The sequence below is a fragment of the Anser anser genome (genome assembly GCF_964211835.1).
Source record: "Anser anser genome assembly, chromosome: 8".
Classification (NCBI taxonomy): Eukaryota; Metazoa; Chordata; class Aves; order Anseriformes; family Anatidae; genus Anser; species Anser anser.
The window spans coordinates 26,812,365-26,832,075 of NC_139728.1; the positions used below are offsets into that span (position 1 = coordinate 26,812,365).

Here is a 19,711-nt window from a genome sequence, read left to right on the forward strand (position 1 = left end):
AATGACCTTAAAGATCAGTTAAGTCTCTCCTGTGCCTAAAGATCAATGGTACTAAGTAACTTCTACACATCCTTATCTTTTCCTGTGTTATCTTAGAGTGAAACAGAGAAAACCAGTGCCACAGCTCCTCATGCCTTAAGTCTCAAAGGTGTAGGTTTAGCCACTGAGCAATCTCAGCTGTGTGTCAGCAGAACTGGGTGCCATTTCATTTCTTTGATTTTGAAACAATAATTTCTCATCACTCTCATTCACTGTCCCTCTGCACTGCCTCAACCCTTGGCAATGACAGCCCTGCCACACAACGCCCGTTCTGTGCTCTCTGCTGCTCCCCGCCTCTCCAGCGCTTCTTCAGCCTCCCTCTTGGAGCAGTTTCCTCCTAAAGAGCCCCGAGGAGCTGGGAGATGGCACAGAAAGGCTCAGACAGGTTAGGGAGAACACTTCTAATTTTTCATGAGAGCAGTCAGAAACAGGAACAGGACAGGCAAAGCTTAGGGAGCTGGGATGAGCTGCCCCTGCGCCTGGTGTCCCCCACCCTGCTGTGGGTGCCTGAAGCCCGTCGCTCAGCAGCACACCTCCAGGAGGAGGAACGTGGACATTGCCCTTCCCAGCAGCTGTTCCTTCCAGGAAAATGCCTTCTTGGCCAGCACCTCCTGCCAGCCCTCATCTCTCCCTCCCCCTGAGCCCCTTTCCCGACCTCCGCTGTGCCCCACGCACTCTGTGCTGCTCCCCCTTCACCTCCCGCACCCCTGTCACTGGTACCGTGGTTCTCACCTCCTAAACGTGTCCCTCAGATTCCCTAATCCCAAAAACATACAGAAGGTGTGGCCAGCCCATCATCAAGGAGTTGGGACTACATTCTGCTAACCAACCTGCGCTAAGGCTCAGTCCGCCCGAGCTCTCTGCAGTAGCTGTCCCCACGTGGAAGAAACAGCAAAGTGCTGATCATTCCCAAACACATCTACAAGACTGCAGCGTCTGTAATTTATTATCTTTCAGGAAAAGCCTCTCTAATGCTAGCCATGCAAATTAGCATGGCGAATCCCTACACACACACACACAGTCTGTAGGATGAAGTATAAGCGCGCACACTGCAGGATCGTTGCCATGGGATGCCAGCCGACTGTCAGCTTTCTGTCAAGAGAAAAAGATATGGCAGTGGAGCAATCTGTGCCTAGCACATCCACTTGATTTGCCGAAGGACTGTGGCCACACACAGTCTAAAGAATTCCTTTGCTTGGTCTTTTTGGTATGTACCTCTATAGCCAATTTTTTTCTTAAAATTGAAGTTGTATCCCCAAGGGTGCAATAGGAATCTTGAATTAGCCAAGACAAATCTCGAAAGGATGAGATCAGCCAGGGTGGGAGGTACAAGAAGTCCAGTTCAAAGCTTCCCGAGCGTACAAATACCCCGTGATTGTAAAAACACCTTTTGAGATTGTAAAATTCATTTTTCTGGGTGCAAGGAGAAAAAGTTAGATCTGACACCTTGCCACGCTGCTTCAGGCTTGTGATATTCCACACAAGAAATGCAAGTCTGCAACAGGAACCATCTAACGAGCCTGAGCCCAGGATCTTCATTGCAAGAGGTAAAGATACAACCAGGTTTTCAACAGCACGGGCCCAGTGAAATGTCGAGGAGGTCCCAGTAGTAGAATTAACGAAATGCCAGTCTTTCTTCCTATTTCACATTACCACAATGGATGCAAGGTATTACAAAAGCAATCCAAACATGTTTTCAAAAGCGCCTTCTGTCAAGAAAGGTAAGGCCTCACAATGAAGCAAAATAAAGGCATCTCAAAATATTTAGCCAGGTGAACACCTAAATGGAAATTTTCATTTCGGCTAGAAATCCATTCTTCATAAAAACAAAAAAAATATGAAAAAGTAAACCATTTTACCACTATTGAATGTATTTAAAATTGTGTAAACGAGTAGTTCCAGCTTGCAGAATTACATATGCATTGGAGCATGGGACAGAGCTTTCAGCAGGACCTTTTTCAATTTCTGAGTGCTTCACTTCACACTTTTACAACCATTCTTCCTTCTGAAAGGCTGGGATGAGAACTGTGGTGGCCATGTCAGCCGGAGGCAGATGGGAGGCTGGGAAGAGCGGGACGCTGCAGGTGGGCAGAGATACCCAGACACAGATACCCGGACACCTGCAAAGCCTGAACTCCTTGCCTGTAGCACTAAGTCAGAGCAGCCAATAAACCACGTATCCACAGCTGTGCTTTCAAACCAGAAGCTTTAATACAGCAGTGGCTTAAACTGTAACTGCAAAATTGCTTTCTTTCTTACCTGTGTTCTCCAGAAGAGAAAGGCAGTGCCTGAAAGTTGGATTCACAACATCTTTGGTGTCTTCTGCAAGACCAGATGAATCAAATTGAATGGCCTGGCCCAAGTCACAATCAATCCTGCTATATATGGCTACATGCCATTAATTGCTTCATTTTATCCTTCTTGATGTCTCTGTTTCAGCTGTGGGGAAATACATTTCCCTATCTAAAAAGCTGGAAAGCTGCTCTGGGATCGTTCAGGCGGAGAGACACGATACGCTGTAAATATAATTACTCACTATACACAGTAGCCACTATTTAAACATGCATTTCTTAACTCGTTTTAATTTTTTGTAATACTCAAAGGCACCAGTAGATGTTTAAAGCTGTTTGGGGGCTACAGGGTATTAAAAGGGGAAAAAAAGTTTCTGAAACAATTAGATTTCTATTCCACTCATCACTCTCTTGCAATCTGAAAACAGGCCCGTCAATAAACCAAATGCAGTTTAAATAAGAAAAGCAGTACTCTCTCAGGCTGGAACCCTGTGTGCCAAATTATAGCTTGCAGTAAATTTTTATGAGCAAGTTATAAACCCCTGAAAAATGGAGCTTACAGCAGAAACACTGGAAGGGCCATCACTGCAGCAGCACTAACATACACCGCCCGTTCTTGCCTGGTGGAGTCTAGCCTCATCTCCTCCTCCTCTCTGGCATCGAATGGGCTTTCTAGAGCGACTGTGAAATCAGCAGTCCTCTTCTCTTGTGAGATGCACTGAGCTATAGCACCTGCTCCTAGCACCTCTGAAAAGACCGTGTCTTCCAACACCACTGCTGAACTGCGGTGCACCTTGCTCTACACTGATTGCCACAGCTTTCCTTAGGGAATGTCTCCCTCCCAGTTTTCTGGTTTACTCCGTGAAGCTAAAGTCTACAGTTGGCCTCCCACTTTCTACCTCTCCAGAGGAAATGGAGCTCTTATTTGAAAGAAATCGGGCTGTTTCATGCACCACTGACTGTCCTTTGGCCTTGCATTTTCAGATCGGGGTCTATGAACAGAAGTAGAGATTCAGAAGAGAAAGAGAATCCCAGAAAGAAAAAAAGCATAGCAGAGACTAACCACAGAGCAGATGAGTGTTCATTGCGTAGTTAAATTGGCTATTTCCTGAACTTGTCAATATAAAAGCTATAATGGGAACACACTATTATTTGTCCAATAGGATTTTCACCTGAGTTGAACAGACAACCTCGTCATCCTCTGAAAACGGAAAGGTAAACTTGGGTTCTTGGCCACAGACCAAAAGCAATGCATTTGACTTCATCAGCGTAATCTCTACTTTAAGCATACATCTGAAAACACAACTCTAAGGCAATCAAAAATCAAAGACAGACTCAGTGGCAACAACCTGGGTCAATGAGGAGAAAATGCGCAAGTTTAAAGGTATCTGGACCTGCGGACCTGATTCAGAGGCATGATGCTGTTTATCAGTTGGTAACACAGAGATGGGTAGAAAATATATCAAAGCTATGCACTAATAACCAAGACACGTTCAACAAAAAGGTGCAAGTCTGAAAGAAATCTATCTTATGGAAAGAAAAAAGGAATTGTGGTCACATAAATAATTCCCAGTGACCTCCTAGGTTACTGGTGAGAATTGAGTTTTCAGAGTTTGAGTTTAGCAGAGTGGTCTGCTTTTTCTTTTTCCATCTTCGATTTAAAATTACATTTTGTGAACATCTGAAAATGTTCAGATAGTTTAGATTTTTTCTGAATGTTTCTATAAGGATTCCACAAACTTTTATCTATTTCTGTGTTGTTTTCTTTTCCCCTTTTCCTCTTTTTCTTCTTACTATCTTCTTCTTTTCTTTTTTTCATTACTGGAAGGGGACCGAGGGGAGACAAAACAAAAAAAGTTGTCTTTTGCATTGGGCAATCAGGACATTTTTTGGTCAGGAAATGATGAACTTTTACAGGAAGCATAACCTGACTCTTTTGCCAGCTCCATTCCGTGACCTCCTTTTGCACAGGATGGAGACTTTGTACAACATTGCCCTGTTCTCCTGAGCATCTTCCCCAACCATTTTTTACTTTTCCTATTTCATCACCGCAATGAGCTGTGTTTATTCCCTCATGTAGAATGAAGCGTTTAGCTCAAGTGAAAAGCAGAGTCAAATGGATTAATACCAAGTGTCATGACTGCTCTTTGAAACCTGTTTGACAAAAGCAGAGTCACTGTCATGAAGAAGTACCTCCTTCAAGACTTCTGCGGCCTCTCAGCTAACAAACACAATGACAGTTGTGCCCAGTACAGCCTACGAGAGCACTCCCTGTTTTCCTATTGTCTCAGGACATCCTCCATGATTTAATTACAGATTTTGGCTCTGCTTTGATTTCAGTTTATACTAATGATATTTGATTGACAGTAACTTAAGAAAAATCACAAACTTATGTTAAATTACTAGATTATTTATGCATTTTCTGCTGTACTGATAACAATGACTTCAGTGAAACATATGGAACAAATAATGGGATATTTAGAAATCAGGAGTTTATAAGAAACTGGAAACAACTTGATATAAACCATTTAAAAACTATATTGTGCTTCATTAAAAAAAGATATATATTTACCTAGTCTGTCTGGTATTACAGGAAACAAATAAGAGAGAGGTACTTGCAACTGTAATTGAAGTGACAACATATTTCATGGTAGCTGGAGATTTCAGCTATCTCTAAAGACTGGATTCACTTTAAAACTACACAGCCTCCTCCCATCACTGTCCAATTTCAGAACACAACTAATATTAGGAAGAGTTGGCAGTACGTTCCTCAAGCCAGAACAGTATTGTACGGTATTAAGAAATGGTAAGACGAGGACAGAACGTGTCTCTACTTCTTCGCACCCTTTTTGGTGATCTTCACAACCACTGCACTGGCACAGTACATTTGAGCTTCCCACAGTTGCCAGCACTGTCCACAGTACACATGGTGTCCACCTCCCCAACAACATCCCGTCCCACTGGGCCACAAAACCAGAGATCACCAAGCACATGCTAATGACAAACATGGCAATGAAAGAGTGCACTGAGGTGGTGTGGCTGAGCATGGCTTACTACTGCTAGATGCTACGTAAGGTGAAGAAATAATATGTTGGGGAGTTACAAAATTAATAAATATCTTGGGATAAATACAAAGTAGGAAAAAGCAGTTTATGCGCTCTGTCATTTTTAATCACCACATTTATGAACATCAAATAATGATGCCTAACAACACTATGAAATGACAGTATTGCTATGGCATCAGCAAACAAAAAGCCTATCATTACTCTTGGCTGCTAGAGATGTCAACAGTTTCTACAAATTGGATTTGCCATAAGTGGCATCTCCTGCTCACGCTGCAATCCACAGGGAGGTTTCCCACAACAGGGTTTAAGTGCCTTACTTGTGGCTGTTTGTCACCTCACCAGGAAAGCTGCTCTGGGACGGGTCCCTCTAATTCCCTGGGCCCTTCACTAAGCATTAGATAAATCATCTCCGCTTCCCAATGAGAAACGTTTTTCTTAACAAAGATTATTTTTTATTTTTAATAGTCCTTCTGGGAAGGCTGGGGCTCACAGTGTGGGGGAAAGGCTTCTTACCACATATTACTAGGTATCTCTGGGAGAAGACAAATCTTGCTCTGGGTAGCTGGTGAGGAATATTTGATATTACTTCACAAATTATTTTGTAAGACAAAAACATTGAATAGCAATGTCAATTATAATATTCAATTTAATCAAATACAAAGGCAAAGTTCAGACACTAGCCCATAACTATCAAGAGGAAATTCAACAACTGGAATCACATACCTAGCCAGTTTATTTTTTATTTCACCAGTTACGACAGAACATAGAATTGCCCATCTACCTAAGTGACCATCTTTCTGATACAAGTAGCAGCCTAAATAGTGAACACTGATCTTTCCTCCTGCATTAGGAGCTCTTTAGTTGCTGCTGTTGCTGTTTTTCAATTACAGTATTACAGCAATATTGTGTTTGGAAAAGATCAGAAACCTCTGAGACAAACTTTTTAGGACCACAGAGAAAACATTCACTTCTCCCCTTACCTTCAAGCCCTTAGATACCATGGCTTGAAGGGCCATAAAACCATTCTGCTTCCACTGACAGCACCAATTCCGCAAGCCAAAGGGAAGGGAAGGACTACAGAGAACATGATGGAATCGATCTCTAAATCCATCTTTTCCTAAGAGGATATAAAGCTCTGGATTTGACCATTGCTGATGTACCCATTTGAGGTCTTTCACAGACCTCTGCCTGTGCCACTGTGCCGTGTCCCAGCGCTGGGCACAGCGTGGGAAGGCACTAAAGACTCTGTGTCCTGTGCTGTAGAGTTTGAACAGAAATAAACTCGGTGTTTATGACATGGACCTAGTTCCTGGCACTGTGAATACAAGGTACATTCCACTCTAATTATTCCTAATTACCATGACTTAATGTGTAAATATTTGCAACACACGAACATAAAAGTGCTTCCATACTATTAGCTACAGACACGTTACCAGCTGCTAGCATGTTTTCTGAGCCTTTGCAGTTTCTCCAGATAGAGGCCACAGAGCACGGCTCCTCAGCTGACGTAAGCCCTTTGAAGTGAGGGGCTTTCTTCTTCTGTTGAGGTTTTCAACAGATAGTTGAATGGGAACCAGTGCAGCTCTAATGCCCCCGTTTGCACACACCATCTTCCCATAAATCTTTCTTTCATCCATCTGTTATTGTTTTCCACAGCTGTTGGACATGTCTATCATTGTGTAGCCTGAACCACACCTACCCTGGATCTGCCTTTGCCTTCTCCTGACTGCTCCCATGGTACTTACTGCTCTGCCTCTCCTCCGTCCTGCGTACACTGCACTGCTTCTAGTACCTTGGGCAACCTGAATTGGCAAGAGGAGACAGATGCCAGCTGAGGGTAGAGCAGACATGAACCAAACATGCTTTTCTCAGTTCAGTCCCTTTTTTCAGTTGAGTCAAACCTGCAGAAAGAGTCAGAGAGAAGGTCGGGGGTGGCTGCAGAGGAGGCAGAGCAGTGGGTGGCACTGGTAACAGCTGGGACTTCAGCTGCCAATTCTGGAAGTTTCACTGGACGGTTGTGGAGACAGCCAGTCCCAGGGCCAAGGCAAGCCTTTGGAACAGCAACGATTCTTAAGATTACCCTGAAATGCTGCAAACAGGTTTTCCACATCCATCAGCCCTACACCTCCACTGGGTGTGCCAGAGCAGCTTGGCAGCATGAATCAGGTCAGATTTATTGACTGAATGCACCGATTGCCATCAGGCACCAAGCTCTCCTCGAGCTGTAACGATTCTCAGCCTCCTTCCACTTGGCCCAGTCAGTCGGAGCAGCTGAGACACTGCATGCAGGCACAGTGCTGTAACTCACTTCCACGTCCCCTGAGGCGTCTTGGGCCGTAATTTATACAGCTCCGAATACTTTTATATTATATAGTACTGAGAGCTTGAAGGAAAACCAAACCAAATGAAACAAAGCAAATGCAGACAATGAATAGCCTGAAAAATTAAAATAGCCTCAAAACTTGAAGATCCCAAACTGTCCCCCCAAGTGACTCACACTGAAGAAGCCTCGTTTATGAGGCTGGAAGAATTGTAAAAACACGGAAAGAGCAAGCTCTCAGGAGATTCATAGGTTACTCAGTTTTTAATTATGATCTCTGATTACAGGTTACACTGTAAAGGCATATAGCTGTCCCAAGCCAGCGGCTTTCACTGGGGGTAGGGGAGGTAAAAGGCAAGGCATTGCCACCACCTCACAGTTTTTCTGTCCTCTCCCCCAGGCTGAGGGCCTCTCTCCCGAGCTGTGACACAGAGCATGTTCCACAGCAGGCCTTTCCGTGAGGCTGGGGAAGAGGAGGGTGAGCCAGGACAGGTCACAGGATGACTGCGGGTGACAACAGCCTGAGTCACCCCTGCTGAATCTTCTCCTTGTCCACTCTCACCTCAACGAGATCACAAGGCTTTGGCAAAGCTGAAATCATTTTTAATGAACAGTAATAGCAAACCCAAGATAGCCTAATAATGCCAGCTAAGACACACACGTCCTAATTCTTACAGCACTACAATGCACATGCTCTCTGGCTAGTCTCTCTACTCGTGCACGTTTTCTGCAGGCTGAATGGGAGTTTCATTCCAGGACTAACAGTCCTCAGCACACTCTGAGCAACAAATAATAACAAATAAATTACAAAAGCCCTGGAGCAGTCTGCTTAGTCATCTTATTAAATGTTACTAACACCTTCACAGCGTTGAACAGGCCTTAGTCAGTCGCCCCGTCCTGTAAAAGACATGGTTTTCTCATCAATAACCCTCTGCAAACATGCCAGAATGTCACAGCTGGAAAGGGATTGCTACGAGCAGAGTAAGGAGCTCCTCTCTGACCTCTCCCACCACCAGAAAGCAATCAAAGGTTGTTCTGCACTTCGGAAGCCCGTTCTCTTGGTGTTGGTTTGAACTCTAGGACGCTGTTTACTGATTATCAGCTCGCTCCCACACCAGTGGGAATGGCTGGAGCTCTGGCTTTGGCTCCAAGAACAGCAAGAGGAAGATACTGGATATAAGCTGGCGAGGCACTGCAATTCAAATTTGCTTTAAGAAATTAGAAAAAAAAATCTCATGTTATGCAAAATAAAGGGGATGTTATAAGTTAACAAAGAAATCAAACAGTAACCTTCCCAGGACTTAAATTTCCAGGTGGTTTGGAGGGAATTTCTAAACAGTTTCTAGTATTTTAGAGATTTTGAGTCACTTGATCATGCTGTATCGGAGCAGAAGTGTTAATCAGAATGAACAGTTACTGCCTATCACAATGGTAGTAAGTACATAAATATTATTGGACATACTTTTTCAATAATCCTATACGTGTTTTTTAACAAGCCTCCATAACACAGAGAACATATGAGCCTTGCTAGTATATACCATACCGCAAGGTAGTTAAGAATATATTGCATTTATAAACTATGCACAACTTTATGAGTCTCTAGCTATAATTTCATCATAGCGCAGTAATTGGAAAGTCTGCATAATTTTGGAAGGATATGTGTTTTAGTTAAAAGAACACTATTATTGCTAATTGGATACCAAGCGTACATTGTAAATCAGAGCAAAGTATGGGCTCCTAATTACAAACTTTTTTGAAACAAGCACTGTATGTCTTTACATTATTTTTGGCCAACAAGTGACTTAAATAACCTTAGAGTTACAAAGTCCATAAATCTTTTCTTTAGCTGTGGCTGATGAAACGCTACAGGATAAGAATGTGTGTTCCCAAGGTAAATATCTGGCTTGGCAGCCTCATCTCCTCCAGTGAATCGAGGTAAAGGGGTATGTAAGTGACTGGCACTGGCACACGCCCAAGCAGAACAGGTAAAAAGGAGAAGGCTGGTATTAACTTATGTAGCATGTTGCAGCTTAACACGTTTTAAACAGGCTGGGCTCACTCTTTGGCATCTGGAGCTAAAAACTTACAGCCGTGTTCTTATGTGGAACGAACTTGTGTATTAGAGTTTTACAACACCAGCAACAAGCTTTTATGAAGTTGTTAAGATCCTGAGTCCAGAGCTGTTGTGAAAGACTATTTTTAAAGTTTTTTTAGTTTTTTTTTTTTTTTTTCAAAACAGCTTTTCCTCTGCATGCCTTGATCCACTCTTACCGCACCTGTGGCAGCGGAGACGGCACTCACCGCTGAGCAGGGCGCCGAGGGGCAAGCACTGAGGGAAATCAATATACTCATTGGGTGTGACCCTTCCTCAGCTCTGCTGGGCTGACGGAAGGTGCCAAAAGCCTCAACTTCCTACCTGAGTTCATGGGAGCGGAGAATGTTCAACAGAGGCTACGATCCTTGGGAGATCTGCTTCTGAGCACACAGTGGTCAGGCCACGTACCCCAAACCTGCAGCCCATGTATTGGGAAGGTGGTTCGTTATTTGGGTGAGGGTATTAACACGCTGGGTTTTCATCACAGCTTATCTGCATGATGAACAGAGTGAAAAACCTTTAAAAGGCATGAAAAAGAGGCAACTTAAAAACTGGGCCTCTTGGAACACAGGTATCATGGCCCAGGAAGATGAACAGTGCTAAGCTTATAGTCTTTCTTTTGGTCTCTCCCCACTGAAAGGAAATTCATACCTATTTTTAAAGTCTGTTGTGATTACAATAATGTACTACAAATCTCTGGAAATCCTTTTGACTTTCTACATTTATTACATATGTGTATACCTATTAAAAAATGTAATGTAGACTTTGCCATGGTGATGGTGTTCAAATGTCAGCCTGCGTAGCATCAAGTCAGAGGCCGTGTGTTCCAGATTTAAAAGCTGTATTCACTTTTTGATATACCATTCAGCAAGGGGTCACTGTCAGACAAACCTTTTAATCTGTTCAGCATGTTTCCACCTCTTCTTCTTCAGGGAACGGTTGTGGTACATTTCACCAGGCTACCAAGTAATTTTGGTGTCTTAACAGCCAGTTGGAGCAGAACAGAGTCTCAGACAGTGTATGGATCCCATCGAGGCTCAACAAGTCCCCAAAGTCTTGGAGTTCAGCAGCTCTGCAGGCTATATGTATTTAACCTTTTATCCTGGCCAGGTTATTAAAGTGAGTTCACAGAACTTGCCTCCAGAAGAAAAAACAGAAACAGCGTGCTTGCAGTGCTGCAGATGGGTAAGTATGGGTTAAGTCCTGTTTTATGACCCCCTTAATTCCTTTCCCATAAATTCAGTAACCTCAAATCACAACTGTGAATGCCTGTGACAAAAAGACTTGTCTGCATGGGAGCAGAACATTGCGATCTCCACCTTGGCTTGTACCTATTGTTAATGCAGAACCTGAAAATGATTTCTGTCACAAGTTCAACCACAGTCTACTCCATCCACCACAGGGTTAACCCAGGTTCACTCTTACAGTGCAGGGAACTCAAACTGTATGATTAAAATCACAGTGCTCCAGGCACGTTGGCTGTGGAAGCTGGCTTGTAGCCTTCTTGCAAGCTTCTGTGCTTTTTGAGCACAGCTGTACCCAAAACCTACGTACCTAGGATGGTCAGAGATGAATGACAGACAAAAATCATATTGCCCTGCCAGGCAGAGACACCGAAGAGGAGTTTTTCTCCGTGATGTTTTGACCACTTTGTTCAGGCTCAAGCCATTAATGTTCCAAATCAGGCTTAGGATCCTCCTAACAACCGAAGACACCATGACAACACCTCGTCTCTCCCAGAATGACTGGCTGAAGTACCACACCGTGGGAAAAGCTCTCTTACGGAGATTTTCCTCAGTTTCGGGTTGGCAGCCATTCCCCACTGACCAGAAGAATTGGGAAGGGCACTGGAACAGGAATCAAATCCTTTGAGACGTGGAGCAAAATGCCAACAGGAGAGTTTTAACAGGGCAGGTGTGACAGAAACCTTAGACTAAATCACTAGTAAAAGAAGAGAAAAAGGGGACAGAAAGACAGAAGTGAACATGTACATCAGACAGGAGGACTGGGTGACTCCTCTGGGTAATTTTAGTTCTTAATTGGAGTCTCCTCTAGAAAATTCACAAACTTCAAGCAGGGACAAATTCTTATGAAGCTGAGCACAACACGTGTGCTTCATAGCCTCCAGAAACCCAGAATGGACTGGGCACAGAAACGGGAGGTGAGCACGGTTCAAACCTCAATGGAAGGTAATTTGTGGGCACCTCACATCAAATGGGCAAACAGAAATGCTCGCTGATAAGCTCTCATCTCAGCCAGCAGCAGAGGAAAGATTTACTATACCTGGCAAATCACCTTTGAACAGAGAGCAGAATCTGTTGTGCTAAAAACATGCTTAGCCACCTGCAATTTGTGTTTTTATTTTTGTCCTGCTATTCTGATAATTCTGATGTTTCTGTTTAACACCGCTTGCAGTGAACCATTAATTTCAACTGAAACTAGGCCAACTTCTTCACCTAAAGCCTTATTCAAACATCTTCACAAGTAATCCATTTTTAAAGGTGCTGAGCACTTGGTACCTCTGAAAAATCAAGTCTTTGGACACCATTTCTCTCTTGGCTCAAGCTTACTGTTTATCTCAGACAACTTGACATACTTTGTTTTCAAATACACGTCTGTCCTCTCTGTCCTTAGCTCTGAGATGACACACTGGCTGCTTCTCAATGGATTTTTGGTGGCACAGAAATTACGAGGTCTTCCCTGTTGGGATGAGCGTGTTCCTTTTCTTATCGACCCCCTGAGCACGGCAGCGCAGTTAGGTTCCAATTACATTACCGAGAGCTGCTTCAAGACCAGGTGAGGTGAAATTGGTGAGCAACCCTGCAAGCCAAAGCGCAGAGAACTAGCAGGGGCTGCTCCTGCAGGGAGCTTAGGAGAGTGTCTCTTCTGTGCAGGATACCCTCGGAGCACTGACCACTGACTCTGCTTTTGAAACAAAGTGAAACAGTCTGCTAAGAGTGATTTCAAGCCAACTATTAGATTTCCCATGTGCATGTTGTATGTGCATGTTTTAGACTATCCCCAAGTAACACATGACATTCCCATTAGCTTTTGTTAACATCTACATCGGAGTAAGCCAGAATCTTCAGAAGATTAACCTCTGTTCCTTCTAACTGTTCCTTAATTTTTATTAGAACAATTTTTTGGGATAGTATTGAGGGCTTTTTTCCTCCTTTGGATGGATACAGAAATTTCTCTGATGAAAGCTTCAGACTTTTTTAATTTAAACCAAACCAAAACAAAAAAGCCAAAAACCCCAACCCTGTAAAATTATTTTCCTTAAGGAAACTGCCAAAACTCTAGGAATCAAATTACAGAACAGAAGCAGACGTCACAATTCCAGCTTTACTCTACCTACTCGGGGAACCTGAATGCCTCTCTGAGGTGATGAGTTGATGGGAAACAGCACAATTCGGCACTAAGGAGGGAATTTCTATTTGTATTTAATGATCTCGGTGAAAGTGAAGCTTATGAGCATATGTAATAGATTTCTGGGTTCTTAAAACCTGGAAAATAATTCTTTTGCCTACTGCTGAATAACTCCTATGCACAAACCTACAGCCAGCTAAGAAAGAAAAAGACCAGCAGGGTCGTATCCATGGTCTGAGAAGTGTTTTGGTTAACTCCTTATAAGACTGCTATAAAACATCGTTACAAAAAGCCAATTACCAGCGGACATATATTTGCTATCCAAGAGTACACTCAACCTTTTTTTTTTTTAGGAATCTGCAAACTGAAAAATACTTCAAGGTCAGAGGGCCTGATTTTGGCCATGTCCTTCACTCATGATACATTTTCTGCTTTTTAAATTGACAGACATTCTTCATTCATAAGCCCCATTGTTTTAATGGTCATTGACTTCAGGAAAGTAAGTCTCTGTTACATCCAGTAACTGCTAACCCCATTTATCCAACCAATAAATAATCCCTCACCCTCTGCTCCCTCCTGCTCAACTCCTAGGTTATTACATTGCAACATTTTGGCTCTATGCCTATTTAATCTCAGTAATAATGATCAAAACCAGAGTGCGCAGATCTCAGGACCCTGATTAGGATCACCATCCAACTATACATAATACACATACTTCATTATAAACAGGAGGTTCTGCCAGAGGTTGCCAGAGTCTATTGGAAATTCTACATTTCTCAGGACTTAATATTATCATCAGCAGTTTAGATCCCACTGGACTTTAGATGGTAAATGGTAACTTTATTAGTTTTTTGTTAGAGGCAAGTGAGGAAGTGAGGTTTTTTTTTCCTTTTTACATTAACTTATGTCAAGAATGATGACTCTAAAAAGTCATTAGAAAGCAGAAAATGGAGGGTGATTACAGTATAATATTGTACAACTGACAAGGCTCTGTTTCTCTTCCAACAAAAAAGAAACGCTTGTGAGGTTTCGTAGCCATACATAGTAAGGAACGGGATAGTCCAAATTTAATGTCTGCCTCACTGATTTGGGGTCATGTCTCTTTGGAGCTTTTTGTAGTATATGTTAAAGAGTCCATTCACAGAGGACAGGACTCAACTCCTATCTACGACAGTGGCCAAACATCTACTGACCAAAACTGTACAGGCCAAAGGTTCCATTTGTCAGTCTCATGCTATAAAAAAAATAAACAATAATAAAAATAATAATAATAAAGCAGTTTGCAGGTATACAGTCTAGTTTCTCCTGGCAAGGAGATCATGGCATATTGATTTATACTGTCCAACTATCTTCAACGTGCCTTGCACTCTGATGTGCAACAACAGCTACCATTTAAACAATGATTAAGATCCCCAAACTGTGGGTAAACAAATGTTCTGCAGTAGGCATGTTGCTTCCATCTTAAAGACAAGTCTACCTTCCAGCATATGTGGGAAATCCAGGAATTAATTTGTTTTCACTGCACACTTACTGGCTGATTCCTCTGCACATGCTGAATTTGCTGGCTAGCAGAGTCTTTTCTTCCACTGATGTGCTGGTACAAAAACAAAATAAGGCCTGGGAGTTTAAATTCGTTTGTTTAACAAGAAACATGCAAATCTATAGTTTTAATAATACTTTGTCATCACACTGCTTAAGGCAGGATTAAAATCAGCTTAGAGGCTTCTTCTGTTTTGCAGAGTCAGTTCCAGCGAGGGTCACGATGTGGATAAAATACCAAACCCCCAGCCTTGGCTGTAGGTAGCCTGACAAACCCAAGTTTGTGCTGACACATTACACATCTCTGATTCATGGCCACTTCATAAAACAAACCATCTTCCTTATCAATTAGTTACCCAAATGAAATCAGCTTGCCTTCCCATTTTAAGTTGTCCAGAAACACCCAGGTGAGCCAGAATGATTTTTCTGTGTATGGAGAAAATGCCAGCCAAATTTGACAGCGGATTGCTGGTTGCAAAGGTGTTAAGTTCCTACAAGTTTTTATGAAAATTGGCAGCTGAGTAGGGAAAAGACTGAAGAAAAAAACCTCAGTAGATTATCTTTTCCCAGACATCAGAGAATCTTCACAGGCACACAGCACTGGGACAACCAAAGAAAAACGGGACTTAATTAGCTCTGCTGTCCTCAGATTTGTTTTTAAGTTAACTATTTTATCTCCTCTTCATAATATTAAAGAATCCTTTACTGTAAAAATGCCTGTGGTATGGGATGGTACCGTGCAAACTGTCTCTGCCCATTACATCTATTAAGTCCCTTTGTCCAGCATGGAGAATGGGGAGAGAAAAGCCTAGGCAGGAATTGATGGAGGAGGGATATGCCTGTGCACATGGGTTAAAAGACATTTAATGAGTCACAGAAAATAATAGTTTTACACAGTAAAAGCATTCCCTCTCTCTGCTTCTCTCCCCCTGCTTTTCCACATAAATTATGTGAACATATCATCAAAACATGATGATTTTTATTTTCATAAATGGGGCCATATGTCAGCTAAAACAGAAAATGTGTGCTGAACTGTGATGTGGGTTACATGATACACTTTAATTGGATGTCACTTTAATGTAAACAGCTTTACATAAAACTCAGCCTTAAAGAAAACTTTTTTAAATTGTCAAATATTAGTTGCTAAAACAACTTGATGCTGCATGCGTCTTTTGCATTGCCTAGTCAATCAAAAGAGATCAGTCATGAAAGGGGCTAGATTCTCATCTCACTTGCACCAAAGCAGCACAGAGACCAGGGTAGAGGTACTTAGAATATGGAGCCAGGGGCAAAAGATTTTTTTTTCCATAAACATTATCTTTGCCTAAGTTTTCTACGTGAGAAGATTTTTTTTTTTAAATTGCAAATGTCATTTGTTCATCTAAACATTTAACAAGTGCAATTCACTTGTGGTCATGTCTGTATGCCAACATCCATTTTGCAACGGGAAAAACCTTAATCTGAAAGAACAAAACAGAAACAAAACCAAAACCCACCACCAAACAAGTACAATACACACACACACTTATACAGGCGAAACGAACAACTTTTCCTTGCACAACAAACAGCTCCGGGTACCCATATGGAAATAACGTCCATAAACAACAGAGTGCCATAGAAATGAACAGCTGCAAGCAATGGGATTTTTAAAAAATTAAAATAAAAACGCTTTGGTAATGCTGGTAGAACATCTACCACTTACATTTGGAAACTTTAACAAGTCAGGATTTGCTAGCATACACCTTAGTGTTACTACAGTCATTTTCTATACATGATCATAGGAAAAAGGAGTCATATCTCACTTGCTGCTCTCCAGTAACTGTTGGCAAAAGCTTTTTCTTTGATGCCACCATGGTCTACTCTCACAGCAATGCTCAGAACAGGATCTATTGAATGAGCTGTCAAGTTCAAGTGGCAACTGAGTCTTACTACCTTGCAATAACAAACTGACGTTTTAGCATCAGATATACAGGTGGGTAGACTCGTTGCCTTTTAAAAGTACTTCTACATGTCAAACAATACTGCTGGCAGCAACACATTTGCCAAATCTATCCCTGGTTTCCTGTGAATATATCCGTGGTTTCATTTAGCATTTGCTCCGACCTGCAGGTCCATAGTGCCATGTATACACTCTCAATCTTAAATGTTATCCCTAACACTTAAGGCAGAATCCCACAGGATTTTGCCAGTGTTTGTGGTTGGAAGCATCCCCTGTAAGCTACCCCACCAGAACCCAAGGTCTGCTGGGCAGGAAAAATAACAGCTATGATTACTTAATCTGCAGCTTTCTATTGCAAGCCCCCTGCACCTTAGAGCCAAGGCAGAAGACTACAAGATGCCCTCTTGGGCCTGGACTCCTCCTAAAACAAAAGAAGCTCCATGCTTCTCTCCGAGAACCATCTAACACGTTTTAGAATTACGTCTGGACCACCAACAAAGCTGTTGGTGAAAAAGGGGAGCGGCATTGTATTACAAAGCTTTTCCTTACAGTTCCTGTTCCTAGTTATTGGCCGTCATAATGGCTTTTACAACGACGGCAGCGTAAATCAGCAGGCAGAGGCTGAATAGAATGTTCTGCCCTTGCCTCCTGATGAAAATTCCTGTCCAAAGAAGGGATAAAATAATAAAGTAGTTTTAAAGAATCACTTTTTTCCTTGGGTTTATTTTGGTTTAATTTAGCAGAATGCATAAAAGAAGGATAAAAAAATCCATAAAGCCAAGAAAACCACAAAATCCCCTTAAAAAATGAGATTTATGTTCAAGTTTGAAATGGCATAAACAGGCATTACAAACATCATCTCTGTTCCAATCAGAGTAATAAAAATTGTCTTACAAATTATAAGGCTATAAAAATTGAAGATGACTGCTTCTGCCATCCAGTTGGCTTGCACTGACTTTGGTATTTGGTGTTCGAATGTAAACAGCACTGCTGATTCCTCACGTGTTGTCTGCCATTTCAGCTTGCTACAGACAGAGGAGAATGCATTAAAAGGGGAAGCATGTTTGTATGGCTGCTCCCTCAAAGTGTACGGCCCCTGAGCTGACCCTGGCCACAACGCCAGGGGACAGCCGAACCAGAAGGATACCTGCAGAGCATCGTGCCTTTTGCCCTGGCTGGTATTTATGGGAAACTCAGCAGCATCACGAGGAAAATCTAGGGGAAGTTTATTGCTTTAAAGCATCATTTTGCACATGAACATCTGCTGAGACAGAACTCATCTTTGACCACATGCTGTGGAATGAAAAATGTTTCAGAATCTGTTATTTTTTCTGGCTGTACTGATGTGGGCATCCACTATCTCAGCCCACAATGTACAAACAGGCAACGTTTCCATGATAGAACTGCTGTGGCTGCAACAGCACGAATAAAAAAATCCAAGCCAGAATGGCCTTTTATCAGGAAGATTTTGGATTTGCTGCACCTGAGCAGGGCACCGACAGCCCTGCAACCCCAACATATGCCATTTGTTCCATGCAGACGTGTCTACAGGTGCTTACACAGCCCCATCCAGCTGCCTGTCCTGCAGCATGCTGCTCTTACACCACCCGTCCTGCCTCCTAGTCAGATTACTTAAACAAAAGCCTATTTCCAACTCTAAAATACAAATCCCGTGCATAAATGCTCTCTGGGGGTGGGTGCTGCTCTGAGCAATGTCTCACCAGGGATGGCTGTTGGTGACAATATTTATCCCAGCCTGCAGCGCTCATCCCCAAACGGGCTCTGTGTTGGCGCTGGTGCCGGGGCTCCTGAGGGGGAGGCATTTTGTCTTGCTCCCTCTGGCATAGCCCTGGCAGGCCATAGCCCTGCTATTCTTTTATATACCTTTGCAGCGAGGCAGTGGGATCCAGCATCCTTTTGTCAGCAGCTGCTAGGGATGTAAATCCTTCTCAAAAGCAGGGCTAGGGTCCATTCTGCAGCAGTTCACATGAAAGATTAATTTGGACACTGCAAAATCAGCTCCTTAAAGATATCTCAAAAGTGTGAGAGAAAATGAAATGTATTAGAACCACGGCTGTTCGGTACCTGCCACCCACGTTCACCAGCAGCATACAGAAGAGAATAAGCACGTTAAGGTGCTAACACGCCTGGCAGCAGGTGATTGATTTAAGGTGGTGACTTGGCACCTGTGGTGGGATTTTTATGTAAAACACCATCTTGGTTCGTGTATATACCCCTTCTGCAACAACCAGGCTGGGGGAGTATGCATGGGGCAAAATGCACACATACATACCTATAAAAAACACCTAGGTACACACACACGCGCGTATATGCGTATGCTTTTAAATACTCCCACAATGAAGTACAACTGCCTAATGAAATTACTGAACTTTGCCTGTTATAAGCCCTGCTGCCAATCTGCCACCCTGCATTCCACCTTTCACAGAGAATTCAGTAAACATTTCAATCCAAATCTCAGACCCATAGCGGAGGTATCAGTAACAGTGACATATTATGAAACTTTCATTCCCTTTCCCCCTCCCCTTCTGCCCCAGTAATAACTGTCAGGCGATCCTGGCAATTTCACAAGCATAGCAATGATTCAGCTGGCAGATTTCAGTGGATTATTGTGGCCAATTTGGAAAAACACTCTAATAAGCATTACTTTCCAGAAACCAATATAAATCTGGAAGAGAGGATTATTAAACCCAGGGAAACTATAACAAAAGACATTAATTGCATTTTTGGAAGGACCTTTTGAATTAAATTATTACCTGCTAGTTTATAAGGCAAATATATAGATAAAATCCACTACCGTGACAAGAATTTATTTATATTGGCTACATATATACACTGTAGGAAATTTATATATAAATATAATTTACACACAAACACTACGCTCATTTATGGCATTATGTAAGCAATACATGTTGTTACATGTCTGTATGTGTATCTTCAGACAATTAGGATTAGGTTATTTACTCTCACATACACACATATGCACACAAGTCAAGTAGAACAAAAGATCAAAGGTAGGAAGTGATCACAATGAAT

The 19,711-nt window shown here is 42.4% G+C and overlaps 1 protein-coding gene and 1 long non-coding RNA gene across 13 annotated transcripts in view; both read right to left on the reverse strand.

The window, feature by feature from the left end:
- Nucleotides 1–19,711, reverse strand: part of GLIS1 (GLIS family zinc finger 1) — a 192,635-nt gene that overhangs the window by 62,033 nt on the left and 110,891 nt on the right. The gene's annotated exons all lie outside the window — the stretch shown is intronic.
- The window catches only part of LOC310903404, a 28,083-nt gene continuing 17,111 nt past the window's right edge, over nt 8,740–19,711 (reverse strand). The window contains exons 2-3 of one of the 3 annotated variants that reach the window (XR_014587509.1): nt 10,132–12,735; nt 8,740–8,923 (exon numbers count right to left, since the gene is read on the reverse strand). This is a non-coding gene — a long non-coding RNA (uncharacterized lncRNA). Of the gene's footprint in view, nt 12,736–19,711 lie in introns of all 3 variants that reach the window. The other 2 variants (XR_014587508.1, XR_014587510.1) reach the window with 2 other exon arrangements.